We start from the raw sequence: 10,000 nt of genomic DNA, 5'->3' as shown, positions 1-10,000 counted from the left end.
GATCTTCGTCAATTTCTTCGTCTTCATCTTCGTCGCTGTTGCCACCCCTCGTCGTCGATCTTTTGTTCGTTCTTGTCTTCATCGTCTTCGTCTTTGTCTTCGTCTTCATTTTCTTCTTCTTCTTTCTCTTCTTCTCTCTATTTTTTTTTCATTTTTTCTTCTTCCTCTTTTCCCTTCTTTTCCTCTATAAACTCTTTTCCTCTTCTTCCTATCCTTCCTCTTTTCGTCTTCTTCTTCCCCTTTCCATCTATGTTCCTTTTAACATTTTTCTTTACTTCTTCCTCTTTCCCCTCTTTCTCTTCCTCTCTTTCCTTTCTTCCTCTTTTCATAGAGGTGTTTGATGCCTAAATTAATCGAGACGCAGAGGAATATATGGGGCTCATAGGGAGACCAGTTAGAAGACAATGAGGGTGAGGGGGGGGGATATGGGGAGGAATGGGGGAGGGGTGAAGTTGGAGAAAAAATGGGGGGAGGAGGGGTTACAGGCGAAACATTTTATGGGGAGAAAATGAGGGTGAGAATGGGTGAGATTAAAGAAGGTAACAAGGTAATTAAAGAGAGGATGGGGGAAGGATATGAGAGATGAAAGGGTGAGAGAAAGAGAGAGGGGGAGAGAGGAAAAAAGAGGGAAAGAGAGTGAAACCGCCAGTGAGAGAAAGAGCGCCAACCAACGAGAGTGACAGCGAGAGAGAGCGCCAACCAATGAAAGTGACAGCGAGAGAGGAGAGAGAGTGAGAGAGAGAGTGCGAGAGAGAGAGAGAGAGAGAGAGAGAGAGAGAGAGAGAGAGAGAGAGAGAGAGAGAGAGAGAGAGAGGGAGGGAGGGAGGAGAGGGAGGGAGAGAGAACGAAAGAGTGACAGCGAGAGCGAGAGAGAGAGCGAGAACGCAAGAGAGAGAGCGAGAAAGTGAGAGCAAGTCACTTGGCCCGCTCGCAGCCCCCAGGTGTCTTTCCTCAGCACCTCCGATGTCTCTGAGGGAGACAACCTGGCGGGGTTATGGCCACTGTTTATCAGGAACGGCCCTGCTCTTGCCTTCAATGAAGAGACCGTTCCGAGAAAGTGCCCGAATCCTAACACGAACTCTAAAGAACCGTTCCGAGTAGTGACCGATCCTAACACGATCTCAAAAAGGACCGTTCTGAGAAGTGCCCGAATCCTAACACGATCTCAAAAAGGACCGTTCCGAGTAGTTACCGAATCCTATTTCGAAAACAAGTTCGTCGAAGAAAGATTTCTGTCGAAAAAAGTGAGAAACAAGGGATATGCGTACACACAAACACACACAGAGATGTACACACACACACATACATATACAAACACACACATACACATACACACATATGCAAACAAACACACACATACATACACATACACACGCACACATACATAAAAACGCACTGAAAACAAATCCAACAGGTTCATTTCAACTAAAGACACAAAATCCCACAGCGCCAGCCAGAACAAAATCTCTGAACGGCCCTGTTGGGTTATTAAGGAAAATCCCAGCTCCGGACAATTCCGTGTAAATTCACCTCGGGCCAGCGTAAAGTCGTTGTGCTGCATCGGGCTGAACGAGCTCAAAAGGCCCGTTCCGAGTATCTCGCATTTAAAATTCGCCGTAATACATTGTGAGGCCACGCTCGCTCGCCCTGCGGGATTCGGGCCCGGCCACTCGCCCTCGTGGGGAGTGAGTGAGTGAGTGTCTCCGTGTGTATTCACTTGGTCTTTGGATCACGTGTTGGACTCGTGAACGACAGCTATTTCCCTCCTGGAAGAGAGCTCAGAGCTCGTAGGTCCGATCTATGGGTAATGCTATGACCTTGCACACACACACACCCCCAACTCCCCGCCCACGAGAGTTGGAGTAACACCCCTCAGCGCTGCGATATTGATATTATTTCAGCCCCGGGCGAGAGTCGAACCCGGACCTCCGTAGTGGCAGGCCAGAGCTCTAACCACAGCGCCATGTGTGTGTGTGTGTGTGTGTATTCACTTGGTCTTTGGATCACGTGTTGGACTCGTGATCGATAGCTATTTCCCTCCTGGAAGAGAGCTCAGAGCTCGTAGGTCCGATCTATGGGTAATGCTATGACCTTGCACACACACACACCCCCAACTCCCCGCCCACGAGAGTTGGAGTAACACCCCTCAGCGCTGCGATACTGATATTATTTCAGCCCCGGGCGAGAGTCGAACCCGGACCTCCGTAGTGTGTGTGTGTGTGTGTGTGTGTGTGTGTGTGTTTATGTATACATGTATGTATGCATTTATATGCACACATAATATATATATATATATATAATATATATATATATATATGCATTTATGTATATATGTACGCGTGTAAGCATTTATGTGTGTGTATATATTCTATATATATATATACATATATATATATATATATATATATATATATATATATATATAGTTGAGACAATCTGACAGGTTGACGTAAGTGGAGTAGGAAACACAGGAGTCTTAGTCTTGAGTTTATTCCTGACCAGTTTCGCAGGTATGCTTACCTGCGAAACTAGTCATGAATAAACTCAAGACTAAGACTCCTGTGTTTCCTACACCGCTTACGTCATATATATATATATATATATATGTAAATATATATAAGTATGTATATATATATATATATATATATATATATATATATCGTTTCAGGAACCTAAACGAGTTAGGGCACACTTGTTCTTCTAGACAGTTGGACAGGAACGTCTTCTGGTTCTTCCTCTTCTTACTGGCGATGAGAGAAGAATATATATATATATGTAGATATATGCATGTATGTATTAATGTATGCATGCATGATTGTACGTATGTATATACACAGATATATCAAAGTGTATGTGTATGGACATGTATGCGTGTATCTGCATATGTATGCACGTGTGTGTGTGTGTGTGTGTGTGTGTGTGTGTGTGTGTGTGTGTGTGTGTGTATGTGTGTGTGTGTATGTGTGTGTGTGTGTGTTTGTTTGTGTGTGTGTATGTGTGTGTATGTATGTGGTGTTTGTGTGTGCGTGTGTGTGTTTTTGTGTGTATGTGATGGTGTGTATGTGTGTGTGTATGTGCGTGTGTGTGTGTGTGTGTGTGTGTGTGTGTGTGTGTGTGTGTGTGTGTGTGTGTGTGTGTGTGTGTGTGTGTGTGTGTGTGTGTGTGTGTGTGTGTGTGTGTGTGTGTGTGTGTGTGTGTGTGTGTGTGTGTTTGAGTGAGTGTTTGTGTGTGTGTGTGTGTGTGTGTGTGTGTGTGTGTGTGTGTGTGTGTGTGTGTGTGTGTGTGTGTGCGTGTGTATGTGTGTATGTACATGTGTGTTTGTGTGTGTGTGTGTGTGTGTGTGTGTGTGTGTGTGCGAGTGTGTGTGTGTGTGTGTGCACGTGTTTGTGTGTGTGCGCGCGTGTTTGTGTGTGTGTGTGCGTGTGTGTGTGTGTGTGCGTGTATGTGTGTGTGCGTGTATGTGTGTGTGTGTGTGCGAGTATGTGTGTGTGTGTGCGAGTATGTGTGTGTGTGTGCATGTATATGTGTGTGCGCGCTTGTATCAATCACCAAGCCCCTGATACACAAGTACACTTGGGCGCGGCCGGTGTCTGTCAACATCGAGTGCGACCTTTACGCGCCATCTGTACAACGCTCGGGTCCTCCTTGAACTTGGTTTTGTTGCCACCAGGGGGAGGGGCGTTGTCAGCCTCGGGGGCGCCCCCGCTCTTCTCCCGTCTATTATGACGACTTGACAAATGTTCCTCTCAGAGCGCCGCATTACCAGATGCATTAAGTCTTCATTCTTCTCCTCCTCTTCTTCGACCTCCTCTTCTTCCTCCTCTTCTTCGACCTCCTCTTCTTCTTCCTCCTCTTTCTCTTCCTTCTCCTTTTCCTCCTCTTTACTTTCATCCCATTTTTCGTCCTCCTCCTCCTCTTTCTGTTCTTTCTCCTCTTCCTCCTCTTTACTTTCATCCCATTTTTCTCCTTCCTCCTCCTCCTCCTCTCTCTGTTCCTTCTCCTCTTCACTTTCATTAGCATTCTCTTCTTTCTTTGTCTTCTTCATTTCATCATTCTCACTCTTCCCACCTCTTCTTCCTTCATCTTTCCCCCCGTCTTCTTCCTTCTCCTTTACTCTCTCTTCTTCCTTCTATTTCTCTTCCTTCTCCTCTTCTTCCTCTTTATTTTCTTCCATATTCTCTCCTTCCCATTTCTTCTCCTTTTATTTTCAATTCCTTTTTTTTTCTATTTTACCCCATTTCTTTTTCTCATACTTCTCTATTCCTTCTTCCGCTTCCTCTTCCTCTACTTTACCCCCTTCCCTTTACTCGTTCTTCGTCCTTCCTCTCTTCTTGCTCTTCCCCCGCCTCCTCCTCCTCCTCCTCTTCTTATTTTTCCTCCACATATTCCCCACTTTCTCTTCCCCCTCCTCCTCCTCTTCTTATTCTATGTCCTCCCTTTCCCCTCTTCCTCCTCCTCCTCATCCTTTTCTTATTCTATGTCCTCCTTTTCCTCCCTCTTTCCCCTCTTCCTCCTCCTCCTCCTTTTACTCTTCGTCCTCCTCCTCCTTTAATTCTTCCTCCACCTTTTCCTCCCTCTTTGCCCTCTTCCTCCTCCTGTTCTTATTCCACGTCCTCCTTTTCCTCCCTCTTTTCCCATTCCTCTTCTTCCTCTTCTTATCCTCGGGCTTTCACCTCTTCTTACTCCTCCCCTCCTCTTCTTATTTTTCCTCAAACTTTTCCTCCCTCTTTCCCCTCTTCCTCCTCCTCCTCATTTTCTTATTCTACGTCCTCTTTTTCCTCCCTCTTTCCCCTCTTCTTATTCAACCGCCTTCATCTCTTCTTGCTCCTCCTCCTCCTCCTCTTCTTATTCCCCGGCTTTCACCTCTTCTTGCTCCTCCTCCTCCTTCTCCTCCTCCTCCTCTTCATATTCTCCGGCCTTCACCTCTTCTTGCCCCTCCTCCTCCTCCTCCTCCTGCTCTTCTTATTCTTCCTCCGCCTTCTCCTCCCTCTTTTCCCCCATTTCCAGTTGGCCTGAAAGCAGAATATTTAGCCTTCGAGTTTCAAAACGAGAAGCGGAATCACAGACATTTATAGAATCACTGTCTTCCTTGCTCTCCACTCGCCCTCTGATGGGCCCATTTGTCCGGGGATGCTCCCCCCCTCACCCTCACCTCCTCCCTCCCGTCTGCCCCGCCCCCAGGCAGCGCCCCTAACCCCCCCCGCCCCCAGCCAGCTACGCCCCCGATAGCAACAACAGTGACGATGACGATGATAAGGACGATGAAGAACACAACATCGACGACGATGACAACGACGATGATGACGAAGGAGGAAGAGAAGGAGGAGGAGGAGAAGAGGAAGAAATGGAAGAAGAAGAGGGAGAAGAAGAAGCAGAATAGGATGAAGAGAAAGAGGAGGAGAAAGAGGAAGAGGAAAAAGAAAAAGGAAAAAGAAGAGGAAGAAGAGTAAGCAGAAGAGGATGAAGAGGAAGAGGACGAGAAGGAGGAAGAGGACGAGAAGGAGGAAGAGGATGAGAAGAAGAAGAAGAAGAAGAAGAAGAAGAAGAAGAAGAAGAAGAAGAAGAAGAAGAAGAAGAAGAAGAAGAAGAAGAAGAAGAAGAAGAAGAAGAAGAAGAAGAAGAAGAAGAAGAAGAAGAGTAAGAAGAAGAAGAAGAAGAAGAAGAAGAAGAAGAAGAAGAAGAAGAAGAAGAAGAAGAAGAAGAAGAAGAAGAAGAAGAAGAAGAAGAAGAAGAAGAAGAAGAAGAAGAAGAAGAAGAAGAAGAAGAAGAAGAAGAAGAAGAAGAAGAAGAAGAAGAAGAAGAAGAAGAAGAAGAAGAAGAAGAAGAAGAAGAAGAAGATCCTCCTGCTCTTCCTCCTCCCATTCCTCCCTCCTACCCTACTTCCTTTCCTCCTCCTCTTTCTCCTCCCCCTTCTCTTTCCTTTCCTCCTCCTCTCTCTATTCCTTTTCCTCCTCCTCTGCCTCGTCCCCTTCCTCCTCCTCTACTTCCTCTTCCTCTTCCTCCTACTCTTTCTCTTCTATTTCTTCACCTTCCTACCCTTCAAACTCTCCTTCCTCCTCCTTTTTCTCCTCGCCTTCCTCCTTCTCTTCATCTTCCTCTTCCTCCCTCCCTTCTTACTCTATTTCCTCCTCCTCTTTCTTCTCCCTTTCCTCCTTCCCTCTCTCCTTCCATTCCTCCTCCTGTCCCTCCTTCTTCTCTTTCTTCTTCCTTCCCTCCTCCCCTTCCTCCTCCCCTCTCTCCTCCCCTTCCTCATCCCGTTCCCTCCTCTCCTCTCCTCTCCTCCTACAACGAAGACCGCGACAGGAGCGTGGCCGGCCGGCCGGTCGGCAGGACACGATTCCAGCAGGAGTCTAAGTCCTGGCTTCCAGAGACGTCCTAAAAGGCCCGCTGGAATGCACGCTGGCCAGTGCACTTCCCATTCCAGAGGAACATCCAGGGAACGTCTTCGTGGCTTAAGGGTGATGCTCACCCATCTGTGCCAGCTGAGCACCCACCTGTGGGCGGAGACTGGCACAAGGAGTGGGGGAGATGTGAAGTGAGGGAGTGGGGGAGATGTGAGGTGAGGGAGTGGGGGAGATGTGGGGTGGGGGAGTGGGAGGATGGGGTTCTGGGGAGATTTGGGGTGTGGGAAGATGCAGGGTGGGGAAGTGAGGGAGATGTGGAGTGTGGGGAGATGTGGGGTGGAGGAATGGGGTAGTGGGGGAGAGGTGAGGTGAGGGAGTGGGGGAGATGTGGGGTGGGGGAGATGTGGGGTGGGGGAGTGGGGGAGATGGGGTTCTGGGGAGATTTGGGGTGGGGGAAGATGCAGGGTGGGGGAGTGAGGGAGATGTGGAGTGTGGGGAGATGTGGAGTGGGGGAGTGTGGGGAGATGTGGAGTGGGGGAGTGTGGGGAGATGTGGAGTGGGGGGGATGGGGGTAGTGGTGGAGATTGGGGGAGTGGGGGGATGTGAGAGATTTTCGTGAAAAGAGGAAGGAATTTTCTTCTGAGGAAGAGGATGAGGAGGAGGAGCTGGCTGAGTTACAGGAAGAGGATTGTGGTGAGGGGGAGGTGGGGATGAGGATGAAGAGGAAGAGGAGGAGGAAGAGGGAGCGGAGTATGAGGAGGAGGATGATGAAGAGGAGAAGGAAGAAGATAAGGAAGAAGAGAAGGAAGAAGAGGATGGGCAAGAAGAGGAGTAGAATGAGGAGTTAAGGACATCAACGGTGTGTCGGAATGGCCTTTATAGTATACATCTACTTTGTATTAGTATTACTTATTTTGTTCATTTATTTCTTAGGTTATTTTATTCATTCATCGATCTACACACACACACACACACACACACACACACACACACACACACACACACACACACACACACACACACACACATATATATATATATATATATATATATTTTTTTTTTTTTTTTTTTTTTTTTTTTTGTAATGAAAGGTACCCACAACCCACAGGTGGTGGTCCCGCAAGACGAACGACGGATAAAATCATCTCCACCTCTGGATCGAATCTAACATAGGCTATGTTTTTATTAACTTGGTCTGATTTTTTTTTTTTTTTTTTTTTTTTTTTTTTTTTTTTTTTTTTTTTAAGACGATAGCCCCGCAACTTCTAGCCTCCTATGATCCGGTGAAAGCCCAGAGTTTCTTCCCCAGAGGACCGAAGACCGCTGCCGGCTGCTGCGGGGTTGCGGGTTTTCAATGAACAAGACTTGAGGCAACAGTTATCAATATTATATCTTATTTACTAAATCTTCACTTATTTCGTTTTTTCATTATTATCTAATTTGATTCCTTCTTTAATTCAATTGTTTCTTGGTTTTCTTATCAAGATCATTATTGTCCTTGTTTGATATAGTCATTAATTTCTTTGTTATTTTTAATCTAATCTAATTTATTCTTTAATTCAACTGTTTGCGTTTTCTTTAAAGATGTTAAAAAATGGTGTGAGGACATAGTTTTTGTACTAAACTTTCAGAGTTTACCTTAACTACACAGTTAGGACTAAGGTTACTAACCCCGTTAAGAAAATAAACTTAATCGGCTTTACCAGAAATTGAGAAAATTATATTTACACAAGTTTAATCTTCTATCGTCTACTTCATACCCAAATAGACTATAGAAGTCATACACATTCCACTAGTTTTGTGTTTTGCTCAATTCGATTAACGTAGATTAATGAGACACAGGCACTGTGTCTTGCTGCATTGCTTCTGACCCAGACTTAAGCACATGAATCTGTTTTCCCTAAAAAAGCGTAGACTCAGAGGTGACTTGATACAGGTCTTTAAGATTTTAAAGGGAATTGACAACATCAAAAGTGACCAAATTTTCACATTGAATGAGAATCAGACAAGAAACAATGGTCTCAAACTGTCCGGAAATAGATTCAATTTGGAAGTAGGTAGAAACAACTTTGCCAACCGTGTAGTTAATGAATGGAATAAACTTCCTGCACAGGTAGTGCAATGTAGTTCAGTTCGAAGCTTTAAGAATCATTTAGATAAATACCTAAGTAAGATGCTGTAATTATTATAATTTATGTTATATTATTTGTTTTTGTTTTGTTATAATTTGTCTGTCTGATTTTCATTTATTATTAGTTATATGTCAATTTATTATCATTTACTATTTACCTGTTTGTTTGTTATTCAACTATACCAATGCATTTATTTATGTATTTTAATTGTTATTTACATTGTTATAGTTTTAATTTATTATTAATATGATTTTTTTTTTTTTTTTTTTTTTTTTTTTTTTTTTTTTGCATCCGACCTAGATATGGATCAAAAGGTCTCCTGTCGGCATGCTTTGCCTTTGTAATCCTTTGTAATCCTTTGTGAGGCAGGAATGACCCTTCATCCACGAGAAGCTAAAATGGGGAAGGGGAACAGATAGGTGGTGGGTAGGATCGGGTGGCTACCCCCCTTATTAAGGGGAAGAGGCCTTTCGGTATATAGTTACATAGGTAGGTAGATAGATGCAAAGACAGATTTCATACCCATATAGGTAAATTATGAACAATCACATAATCCAAGCTTTATTTCTTAGTATATTTAATTAGATGAATGACCTTTTTTTCTTCTTGGTAGTTGCATTATCAGGAACGGTCCCTGGACTTAGATAGCTGGGCCTTATAAAGGGAAAGATACCCTTTGTGTATAGACAGATAGATCAATGAATGACTCTCTTTCCTTCTTGGTCGTTGTATTATCAGGAACGATCCCTGGGCTTCGATGGCAAGGCCTTATATATATATATATATATATATATATATATATATATAAATATATATATATACATATATATATATATTACATATATATTACATATATATTACATATATATATATATATATATATATTACATATATATATATATATTACATATATATATATACATTACATATATATATTATATATATATAATATATATACATATATATATATATATATATATATGAATAGATTTTTTCTTCTTGGTCATTGTATTTATCAGGAATGGTCCTTGGCCTTCTATGGCACCGCCTTATAAGGAGAAAGATGGCCTTGATATAGAAATAGATATTTTTTTCTTGTTCGTTGTATTATCAAGAATAGTCCCTGGCCTTCGATAGCAGAGTCTTATAAGAGGGAAAGGCCCTTGGTATATACGGTAGATCGATCTTTTCTTCTTGGTCATTGTATTATCAGGAATGGTCCCTGGCCTTCGATGGCAGGCCAGGTGGAAAGTCTAAAAACATTTAATGCAAGACGCCTCGTGATTTATTCTACTCGTTCCAACTCCTGATGGATGATAGCAAAAGCCTCTGATAGATCTAAGATGAAAAAAAGATAAAACGCACACAGACACACACACTCCTGCGCGTCCGTCTTTTCCATTCTTCGGGTTTACTAGTTCGAACCCCTGATGGATAGTATCAAAAGCATTTGAGAAGTCCACGAAAAAACGACAAACACTTTTCCGTCCGAGGGCTTTGGCAAACGCAAGAAACAAAATTTAC

The sequence above is a fragment of the Oratosquilla oratoria genome, chromosome 21 (genome assembly GCF_046742065.1).
Source record: "Oratosquilla oratoria isolate Oo_2021 chromosome 21, ASM4674206v1, whole genome shotgun sequence".
NCBI classification, from domain to species: Eukaryota; Metazoa; Arthropoda; class Malacostraca; order Stomatopoda; family Squillidae; genus Oratosquilla; species Oratosquilla oratoria.
Note: the sequence above shows the minus strand (reverse complement) of the source record.